General features: G+C 35.1%; 1 annotated feature.

The window, feature by feature from the left end:
- Positions 1 to 8,766: 8,766 nt before the first annotated feature.
- Positions 8,767 to 8,769: a sequence feature (Protein overlapping with rRNA (MS3_00010876, KAH9582470.1) was converted to a misc_feature.).
- The last annotated feature ends 2,258 nt before the right edge of the window (positions 8,770 to 11,027 follow it).

An 11,027-nucleotide genomic window follows, 5' to 3' on the forward strand; every position in this document is an offset into this window, starting at 1 on the left:
TAGATCGGTAAACGTAGACTGCTGACTTCATGTTTTTACAAAGAACTAAATATTTCTATTTTTGACTACTTTTGAAGTTCACAATTCACAAGTGTTTTCCATGTAGTTAACACATTTCCTTGTGTAAAACATATTTTATATATGTTTAACGACACTTAACACATTTTCAGTTTGATTCTTCTAGGTGTAATGGTGTCCTGATTATGGTGTTGACTGTTATTGTTCAATACTGATTTGTTTTAAAAGTCCATCATATTTGAATCACCTTGTTTCACTTGGTTTATTCATGGACACGGAATTATCGTTTATGCAGAAAAACACAAATATTTACCCAGTTATTTCTCACATAAGTGAAACTGTACAAATTCAATCGGAGGAGAGATAGTCATCAGGAACCTTCAAATTCTTTCTCTCTTCGTAAACAGAGAGAAATAGAGTTATGTATTTTTATGATGATTAGGAGAATTTGAATTCTAGTATGAACTAAAAATCTCAGAAATAACGTAATCGGATCAAGAAGTGCTAGATAAGCACAAACGAATATACTGTATTGAGAATTCGAAATCAAGCATTCAACAAGTACAAAGGAATCTGAAGTTCATTCAAACACTACATCTGCCACAGCTTAAATTGGAGTCTAGGTGTCAGTTATCAATTGTAAATCTTCTTCTTAAGTTCATCTGGTGTCTCTCAGACAGTGTATCGGATAAGGACTCTGTATTATCTGGAATGTACTCATTGGCATTAGAATAAACAACCGAAATTTAAACAGACTCACCTGCTTCCTGAGATTGTGTAATCAGCATGTCGGTTGTGTTTGCACCCTATACCATTGAACCAGATAATGACTGCATCTGCAGCAAAATGAGAGCCATTATCTGTCACTAAAACCATGGGAACTCCTTCTCGACTAAACGCCTTTCTTAATGCTTGGATTGTGAAATCAGAACTTGGTGAAGTTGTGAAAAAAACGTCAGGCCACTTTAAAAAAGAATCAATAACTACTAGTGCATAGTACTTACCAAAAATGGAACACAATAGTCAGCATGAATTCTCTGCCAAATCTCAGACGATACTAGCCATGAAATCCACCTCAACATATGACTTTTCAACCGATAATATTTCTCACAATTGTTTGCTGTACGACATATATCTTCATTTATCTCTGGCCAAAAACATGTGTGCCTTGCCAAGGAATTCATTTTTTCAACACCCAAATGATCACTATGAAGATCTTCAAGAACAGATCTACGCAATGAAGGAGGAATGACAACACGATCGTTTAGACACAGAATACCATCAGGAGTAGTAGATAGCTCATCCCACTTTGAAAAACAGATAGGTAATCGACGTTTCAAATTAGCATTCCAGCCTTTCCGTATAGCACTGTGTATACATCTAAAGTATCTACGAGTTTCTCAAATGAGATCACGACGTCTCGCTGATAGGGGTTGCACTAACAAACAGTCCGAAGTATTAACAAGTCTATCTTGTAATGATTGTCAACAAGTTGAAATTGTTTGGTATTTCTGTGCTGAACCGTATAGTAATATGCACTCAAAGCAATACTCCATTGTTGAACCATAGCGACTGAGGAACGTGCTAAGGATTTTTCAGCATGATAAATAAACTTTAAAGCTTCATGATCAGTAATAATAATGAATTTCTTTCCGAACAAATATTTATGAAGTCTTTTAACAGCCCAAAACGTAGCTAATGCTTCTCGCTGAGTATGTGAATAAACTTGTTCAGTAACGGTAAGGTTGCATGAAACACAAACAACTAGTTTACCTTCCTGCTCCAAAACTGTGCCAACGCCCAGATGTGAGGAATCAGTAATAAGCACAGAATGTACACTAGGGAGTGAGTTCGATGAACAGCAAAACTTTGGAGAAACTTTAGTAGATTTCGTAAGCACAACTCCTGTTCCTCACCCTATTTGAATGAATTGGATGTCAAAATATTGAACAAACAATTTGCACGACAAGAAAAATTAGGAACGAAACGGGGATAGTGTTGAAGATCACCCACTCGTGAACGTAATTCCGTAAGATTTTTTGGATACGGTGCATTTGTCAGTGGAGCTAGTCGTTTCATATCTGGTCTAAAACCATCACCATCAACTAGGTATTCAAGACTTTCAAAACTAGATACGCAAAATGAACACTTATTTTCATTCATTGTAATATTATTCTCAATTAAACGACGCAATAGAGCAATAAATCTCTGGTCATGAACTGCATTATAAGATCGATGAATAATGATCCCATCTTGATCAACTTCAACACCTTTAAGATCACCAACTACTTTTTTCATTACTTCCTGAAATATGTCTGAAGAACAACATAGACCATATGGAAGGAAATTGTATTTCAACAGACCAAAAGGAATGTTAATTGTCGTAAAAATAGATGAAGATTGATCTAAAGGGGTTCGAAGATAAGCATCTTTTAGTTCAACTTTCGAGAACACTTTAGAACCATGAAGTCAATCTAGAATGTCTTAAGCCTCTTCTGTCGTGCAGGTTTGCTTCAACAAACGGGAATTAAATGTTAATCTATAGTCACCACAAATTCTAGGGGTCTTGCCGTCCGATTTCAGTGGCGTAACGATAGGAGTACCTCATGCTGAAGATTGAATCGGTTCAATTATGCCTTTCGCACACAACTCGTTTAATGTCTTATGTATTGCTTCTCAAAGACCATAAGGAGTTATTCGTCTTTTAAGAAAGACTGGATCACCCTGTACTTGAAGTTTTATAGGCTGAATTTTCATACCTCTATTGCACTTAGCACACAGAGCTATCAAATCTTTAAGTAAAGCATCCGAATTTTCTTTAGAAACTGGGAAAGACAACTCCACCTTAAGCTTTTTCAGATTCTTCAATCTCAGTATTGACAATTCTGTTTCGCTAACTAAAAATTTACAAGGTATGTATGAAGAATTATCATGTCTTATTAGCAATTCACAACATCCTCGTTTGGGAAGTCTGTGTCCAGTAATCCCCAATAGTGATACTTTAGTGGGTCGTACAACAACGTTAGGATCTAAAGCTTTCAAGTTCTTGAATGAAATAATGGACCCTATAGTGCCTGTGTCCACAAAAAAGTCATGACATGAATATGAGCATTAATTTTCATCTCACCTTTGTGATTTGCTTTGTAATTCTTTGTTGAAACAGCTTTCATATTCACACGAGAATAGGAATCACTGTAAAACGAACACAAGTTTGATTGACCCTGAGATTGTAGTTCATCACAACGACTAAGCAAAGTATTAGAAATCTTCATCGACTAGATATCAAGTTCATTGACTGCCTCATAGTTAATACACGGAGTTCTAGCATTTCGAAAGGAACAGTTTGGCATTTTTAACAGCTCTCTTTCCAAACTCGGTATGTTAATTCCTGCAATTAATCGATCTCTCAGTTGCACATGAAATTGATCACCGAGATTATGTTTGGCAGCTTGTTTCTGCAGTTCAAGGATGAAGTCTCTACCTTTTTGTCATTTTGACGAATCATCTTATGAAATTTCGCTCTAGGAAAGACAACTCCACCTTAAGTCTTTTCAAAATTTTTAAACCCAGTATTGACAGTCCTGTTTCGCTAACTAAAAATTCAAAAAGATTCGATAGGAACTCAGAAAACAAACTTTTGTGATAGCACAGTGTCAACTATTGAAATATACATCAAAGAAACACAAATCACATGGCTTCGTAAAGGAGACATACAAGAGATAATACTTCTGGTACACTGAACGCTTTATTTACTGACTTTTTAGCTTATGTTTGGACTTTTAATGGAAAGAACAAGAGTGGAAATAAACAAATGACATTTCTATAGTTTGCTGAAAGTATTTCAATACAGAGATTGAAATTAATGTTTGACAAAATAATTTGAATAGAAATGTCTCAATTTATTAAACAACTTGATACAAATCATTTGCGCGTACATTGCTTTGTCAGTAGCATGCAAAACGCGATGATGTTATCGTACGGCCGATCTGTAGTGACCGGCCTTTTGTCGAGACCTTATAGGTTACTCCAGTTTCTGGATAGACTAATTTATTAATTCTTCCTGAGTCACATTTTGACCATGTTAATTATTGGTTTCGTCTCTTTGTCTTTACCTTGCTCCGATTCGATTTAGCCATAAATACTGAGTAACGCTTGATTAAAGTCGGTTGACCGTTATGCCTTCTTTAATTCGTTTCGCTTTGTTATATCCTGTTCGCTTTCTTCCCTCCGTCTCTCTAATTGTCTGTTATGGTCATGCATTATGCAAAATATACATATTCAAAACTTCGTTTTCGTCCTTGACTTATTTTAATTCAGTTATTCACTAACACGATTTAAGTCGATAAGCATACACGAGATTTGGTGATATATATATATATATGCCGATAACGATAAACATACAATCCAACGGGAGTCAGACAATCGAGGCTCATTAAATCTCAATGAGAATATCTGTGTCTACATGCACCGGAAAACAGATAGGCTCAGATAGGGACATACGTATATTGAAAAAACCAAAAAAGAAATATCAGAAAGTTGTTAAGAGCATTTCAATGGATTGTGGAGAATATACTAATTTTCCTGTAGAAGAATTTCTGGAAAATTGTTTAGACGACCTCATTCGGTAGCAATGTTTTAAAATATTGTGTAGGATCGCTTTCGAATGATTTTTGTATCAAAATCTCTCCTTCTACACACTTTTGTGATTTGTTCTTCTTGATTACTTGAGATTAATATATCGTTAATCTTTTGATTCCATTTGAGATGGCACTATCTACATTTTATCGTAGTTCCTCTATTCCAACGTTTTCACTGGATGCGCATATTTTCTTGAACAACTTCGATATTGTTTCAGTGATATCTAGTTATTGTGGCTACTCTATTGAATCATTCCTTCTTTTGATTGTGTTGCTTGAACTGACTTGAAATTGATACGAACACTTGTTTGTTGCACTTTTCAATTTACTGATTGAATGCTACATGGATTTAACTACTGGTTGAATAATTATTGGTTTATTAAATAGGTTGTTATATTTATTTTGGTAACAATGTACCTTCAAATTTATAACGAAGTGAAGAACCGTCATTTACTCAATCCCTTTGTTTTGGTTTCAACTGGGAGATAAGGAGTATATAAACCAACTTAAATAGTTATTCTGCATTGCGACTGCCAAACACGTGGGAGACGTGCCAACAATCCAATTTCCAGGTATTGTCCCTGAGGTGCGTGCTGATACTGAGATTAGGTTGTATATAAGAGGATTCCCAGAAACGTTTAGGATGCTGTGAGTCAACGAATTGTCACATCTAAGTCCGGCAGATAATTAGAAATATATTTCTCGCTCATCAGCATACTACGCTAATACAATAATATGAAAATAAGACTGGTCTGTCTCACAACTAGATTGAATACCTGAAGGATCCACTACACAGATCGAATCACGTTATATCAGATATCCGAATCACGACTAGGGTTCGAGGATTAAACTAACACTAGATAATACCTATTTTTCCCAAAAAATCATGTGTTCACTCTCAGTGAGTCCAGAGTAAAAGTCAGTAACAGAAAACGAAATTACATATTCAATAGTCACTGGGTTGTTTGCCTATTTGTCCACACTCAGTGGTCAGTCACATTTATTTCCACCACCACAAATGACGTATGCCATAATCAGTGAAGTCTCAGCAAAGAGATTTCATGGACCGAGTTTCGGTACTTAACAGCGTAGTCGCATGCGGTTTAAGTGAAGCAGCAAATACTACGTTCTCGTACTTCAAGATCTTATGGTGGTCGATATTCAATATAGAAATCCTTAAACTTCGTATATAATTCGTCCTGATAACCGTCACTAGATAACGCCCCGACGGTGCGTTGATCAAAATTCGCTACATTTATCACGTTTTTATTGCACCATGCACAGATAACCAAAATTATAGGTACGTTCAGCAAGTATGAGAGAGTAGTGCCGAAAAGCTAGCGGGCAAGTGAGTCAGCGTGAGAGTCGAATAACGGAGTCGGTGAGTCAATGAGCAGGGTTAAAATGTACATATATATACATGGTTAAATGAATGAATCATCGAATCAATTAAGCGACTAATATAAAGCTAGCAAAATGTATACGTGCGTAGGTAGTAAGAAATGCTCAAGCGTTAATATTCCGGCAAGTGCGACAATAATAAAGGTACAGTGGTTTAGATCAAATTGTTTTTGTATGAATAACTGTCGGTTAAATAAGTTAAAAAAAGAGCTGAACTGAATCAGATGTGAACAAACTCAATCGTACGTGAGATACTATTATTTTTTATAGTTTGGGATACCTCCAGAGGAGAAACGCTCATGTTTTATTTATAATTTAGATGATAGGCCGTTCTGAGACTTGAAGTGTTGAAAAAGAGTCTGTTGTCACCTCCACAGCTTCGAAATTTGGTCAGATTATTCGGACGTTTTAGTTTATCATTTTTGTTTGCACTTCTCTCTTTAAAGTCTATCGTCGTCAGCGAAGTTCAATGGTTTAATCCGCTCTCTGAGAATAAGTGGGGTTCTATAACGTTTCGAATTATTTGAATTATAGAATGAACTAGGAGTCCCAGAAATAACGTAATCAGATCAAGAAGTACTAGATAAGCACGAATGAATGTATTGTATTTAGAATTCGAAATCGAGCAGTCAACAAGTACAAAGGTATCATTAATTCATTCAAGCACCACAGGTTCACTCTGAACATAAAATGCCGACTGTTTAGATTCTACTTTCGCTTATTGATTGAGACTTAATAACTAACACCTTGAAGTTATTATTAGGATATGCATGATCTAGGTACATAACATACCCTTTCTATTTGCGGTCCAGAGTGGTTATTTATCGGCTCATTCTAGTCACTAGACTCAAGATGTGGAAGTAACCCTTCCTAAAACTGTTTTTTCGGAAAAATAAGCTTGAGAAAAACAGGCAGTCACGTGATCTATCGTATATAAGGGATTGAATAACCTTTGAAGAATCTGAAATAAATGCCACCAGCTGGTAATTGAAAAGTTCATAGCATCGGATTCATTTGGATTTTAGTGTGAATTGAGTCAGCTTTCGGTTGTCTAGGACTGTGCGATAGCTTTGAAATAGTGGGAACAATAAAATAAAGGGTGTTTCAAAGATTAAAGCCTCTTCTCCCAGTATAGGAGAGTGAACCTTACCCAAGTTAGCAAATGTCACTCTTTAGATGCAACAGATTCTCATGCGCTAATCCAATACTTACGTTTAGTCCCACGAATGCTCTTGACTTGCAAGTAAAGCTCTCGTCGGTGTGAGCTGTTTGAGATGGTCGAAATATATAAAAATACTGTTTCATAACGACCTCTGTAGGATCACTGTCGTTGTTGGTTACATCGATATGATTGTTAAGTTTGTTTACGCTCTCTGTCCATATTCTCTTCTCGTTAAATCACTTCTGTGCATTATTTTATACTATTAATTAATATTCAGTAAACATTTACTTTCTTAACAGTGAATGCATCTCCAACATTTCAATTGTCAGAGTTTCGCACAACCTCTTCAAACTTTTCACTATACAATTAAATTTCAAAGTAAGCTACTTGAAACTTAAGAGTGAAAATGCATGCGTAATTGACCTAAATATGCTCTCCAATCAATGATCTCAGTTCACTTTAATCAGGACAATGAGTTTGAAGTCTTCACATCATTCAGGTCAAGTGGATTTTATCGTATGAAATTTCGTTTTGACTACTGTTTTCATCGAAATCTATAAGCAAAGATGGATAGTGGCTAGCAGCAGAATCCAGGACGCGCATTTCGTCCTGTTTCGGACTAGTCAGCTGAATGTACCTGCATCTCAGATTTGATGTTCACTCTGAGACTCGAACTCAGCAATGCTTGCAAATTAATGCACAGTATGCACATATGTCAATAAGAGACCGATTAATTTCAGTCCTAAAACATCAATAGGAAGATTCAAGTAAAACAATACCAAGTGAATTAATTCTATCGAAATGTGTTTAAAACTCCATATTGAAACACAGATATATCAACGAAGAATATTCCTTCCAGAAAATTCCTCTCACATTCATAAAGTATGAAGTGAAATTAATGATCGAAAGCTATGATCAAGTTCAAAGCAAATGCACGTTATAACTAAAGTGCATACATTCACGATTGCTTACAGAAGAATAAGAAATCGGTAATGTTAAATTTGCCATTATGCCACAAGATTGTGTGATTATTAGTTACAATAACCATTAATGACATTTCATGTAAAGTACCATTTTATAACTACAAATGAAATAAAACGATTAGTGGAAGACTGAGTATTATGTTGAATTGTGCTGTAGCAAACGAAAACACAATCGAGAACAACCAAGTGTACTTTAAAATTAAATGACAGAATATCATGATGAAATGTGAGAACCACGGAGTAAATAATTCGGTTGCAAAATATTCATCAATTTTCTAAGACTTTGTTGTTCATTAGTTTTCATACCATTCACTCATCTGTTATTTCAATATAAACTCTTCGCTATAGTCTGTAAATCCTTAACGACACGAAATTTCATTCTCACTCTAACACTTAACAGCAAATGTACAAGATCGAAATAAACTTTTAAACTTCAGGAAAGATTGATCAAATACCAACTAAATGGCTTTGAATGAGATAGTGCGTTAGAGATTATCACTCAATGAACAAAAATAAATAAATTCTGAGTTAGTCAATAAACATCTGAACAGTACAACATCAAAACATGGTAAGTGAAGTGAAAGATAGATGATGAATTTCTCTGATAGTTAATGAAAGTGCTTATCAACATTTAATCGGTAATGATACATCATCAATGTAATCAATTAATATGCAAAGTCCTGTGCATGTATTTGGGTTCCTCTGGCAACTTCAAGATGTAAAAAGTAAGCAGTTATGGATCGATTCACAAGATAAGTTAAAATAACACATCTATCATTATAATATGGTTTTACATAAGTTGTGCACGATTCACATAATTGCTTTCATTTGAACTAAATTAACGGTTGACAGAAAGTGTTGAAGCATATCGGAATGAATATAGAATGATTTAGATTTGACAATAGTATAGCGTGTAACCATTTTGAAGCATGACGTTAGATTGCACGTATTGAAATGACGCATCTAAACTCCGTTGTTTATTATTTAGTTTTCATTTTGATTTGCACGTAAAGAAACATCACAGATGGATTCATAATTTCATCCACTCAGATAACAAACTAAATGTAATCGTCCTTATGATGTGTATGTGAGAGATACATTTGGATTGCTGAATGTGGGGATTAGGGAACAAAACAATTTTTGAAGCATGTTCTCAGATCCCGTGTTGACATTCAGAAATTCGGGAAGATATCAGCAATAGCTGCAAGGCATTTGGAAGTAGTTCACAAAATCAACTTTGAAGATGTAAAGTTTGAACGCATAAAAAATAAGGTTGGCAGCAAAGGCATTATACATAGAGGCTAGTCGAGTCACGATGGAAAGAACAGATAGAATACACTAAGTCAGGCATTGACAGATTCCTATCAACAAGTAAATCAATTTTGTTTCATACAAATAGTTCTCTTTATCATTTTGAAGAGAGCAAGAACAAAGATTCTAGCAGAATAGCATGAATTCATTTTATTTCGTAGGTTCTCTTCAGCTGCTTACAATCTGTGATATTTAAAAAATCATAATTGCATAATGGGTTTAAATTGCTTACTGAATATTGTAAATATATACAACATTGATTGTGACAACAGTTCAAAAGTGGGTTAGAAACAATTGATTACATAATGACCTAACCTATCAATGATCAAGTCACCGTATCATAAAGTCGCACGCTGGTTAGCAGTAAAACGAGAACCGGTTCGTCATAGATTAGCAACGTTTACGCTAAGAGATTCATGCCAGTTTGCTGATAGACTAAATAATACGAATTTTACCGACAAGTTCATGGTCTCTTTTGATGTAACATCCCTGTTCACCAATATACCACATTTTGAAACTATTGATATAATTTGTCACAATGATGATCTGCTACCTTTATCAGCCCCAGAATTCGAAAAACTATAACGCCATATATCGCCAAATCTATGGGAAGCCCACTAGGTCCAATTCTGGCAGATATTTTTATGGGGTATCTTAAAAACACGGTACTTAAGCAGGCAATTAGCGAAACAACGGAATACTACAGATATGTGGATGACACATTTATTTACTGTAACAATAAACAGCATGCGATCCGCCTGCTAAAACTTTTCAATAACGCTCACACTAGCATACCTTTCACTATGGAACACGAACAGAAGGACATGTTCCACTTTCTTGATATTGCCATAAAATGCAGGGGAGACAGGACAGTCCAACGTTCAGTTTATAGAAAAAGTAATTGAAATGGCCTGCACCTAAATTTTAATAGTATTTGTCCAATTAGTTACAAGAAGGCATTGGTTAAAACACTATTTTACAGGGTAGAAAAGATGCATACCACCGACAAACTTGAAGAAGAATTAATGAACGCAGAAAAATGTCTTAAAGACAACTTCTATACACAAAAGTTTATTACCAATATAAAAAGCCCAAAGAAAACAAGACCGAAATAACTACGGTCAATAAAAAAGCCAGTATATATAAATCTTAATTTTGAAGGTGATAACGTAGCACAAATAATCAACAGGAGACTGAGCACTGCTCTAGTCAGAACTTATCCGACTGCTAAACTTTTAACTCTCGATAAAGCAACATGTTCAATAACCCAATCATAGATTGACAAGCAACGCTTTCATGTTACCGCCAACTGTATTTATAAATGTACGTGTACCTGCCAAAGTAGCTTGTTGGGGCCGATACATCCTCAAACTCATATTTTGTAACTTTATCATATCGATTAAATTATCGATTAAATGTTTAAATATTTGAATGGCAGTCAGTTGATGAACTTATCGATTAAATTTTTAAATAGCAGACAATTGATGACTCATTGATTACTGTTTAAAAAATTTC

The sequence above is a fragment of the Schistosoma haematobium genome, chromosome 4 (genome assembly GCF_000699445.3).
Source record: "Schistosoma haematobium chromosome 4, whole genome shotgun sequence".
Taxonomy (NCBI): domain Eukaryota; kingdom Metazoa; phylum Platyhelminthes; class Trematoda; order Strigeidida; family Schistosomatidae; genus Schistosoma; species Schistosoma haematobium.